A 1,379-nucleotide genomic window follows, 5' to 3' on the forward strand; every position below is an offset into this window, starting at 1 on the left:
ATATATATATATATATATATATATATATATATATATATATATATATATATATATATATATATATATTTCTTAGATATTTTTTTCTCACTATGTGCATGTATACATAAAAAATACAGGAAAATTTATTTGTGGAAATATAAAATTTATCTCACGGAAATATAAAATTTATCTCACGGAAATAATAATTATTTCTCGGATACAATAATTATTTCCATGAAATAAACTTTGTATCCTACAAGTAAATTTTTAAGTATTTTTTTTAGTGTAGTAATATAGCTTTCTACTAACTACTAGACAAGTTGATTATTTTATGATTCTAAAATATACAATAAAAAATGGCAAATTGGTAAAAGACTTTTTTACTCAGTTTCACTTATATCTACAGATATACGACGGCAGGTGTCGCCATCACAACTCATCTGCCATGTCGCGCATAATCATTCGCCAATCCTCTTTAATTAATAATCCAAAATTTTACATAATTTTTTGCAAACTGGAGGAAGAATTTTGTGTTCTGTTTGACCTAATCCACACGTACGCGAGGTATGACTCAGTAAACACAAAATAACAATAACATAACTGTTAGATATAATTTCCTACTGAAATAAGTAAGAGAATACACAACATTTATAAAATATTTTAAAAATATACATATGAATTATTTTGTAAATATTCAAAAATGCCCTGGAAACTCAAATATAAAAAAATTACGATAAATATCAAAAAAATAAGAAGAATGATTTTAATAATTAAAATATGATTTTACTTTAGTTAAACTACGTTTTAATTATTCAAAAAATATTCTTCATAAATATTTTTTGGATATTTATCATAATTTTTTATATCTAAACTTCCAGGACATTTAAATATTTGCAAAACATTTTATATCTATATTTTTGTAAAATATTTTATAAATATTCTATGCTGTATAAGTCTCATTACTCACTGACGAGTCGCAGCGATGTAAGCTTCGAACAGCCACGGCACGACGACCACTTCACTTTGTTCCTCCGGTAGTCCATTTCACGAGTTCATTGTGTGCGGCACTTGGACGACGTTTCGACGACGAAACTGACCCCCAACGGCGAAAATTCGCGCGCGAGGCTCTCCTTTGCCGCTCGAAAACGTAAAGCAGCATCGCAACCGAACGACACGAAATCCGAGCCATTGTGAAGTCCATGTCGCACTACGGATTGGAAATGAAGGATTGCGAATCGAAGATTGGATTTCGACGAATCGACCAACTTCGGTTTTGGCTCACTTTGTTTCAATCGGTGGAGTTTCAACCTTCAATCCTCAGTCTCCGATCCATAGTCTGATAAGGCTTTTGCACGTCAAAAAGTTTTAATCGTAGCCGTAAGAGGCTGAGCACAATAAAA

This window comes from Odontomachus brunneus, unplaced genomic scaffold, assembly GCF_010583005.1.
Source record: "Odontomachus brunneus isolate Ranch 3 - 2012 unplaced genomic scaffold, Obru_v1 Obru_scaffold_040, whole genome shotgun sequence".
Lineage (NCBI taxonomy): Eukaryota > Metazoa > Arthropoda > Insecta > Hymenoptera > Formicidae > Odontomachus > Odontomachus brunneus.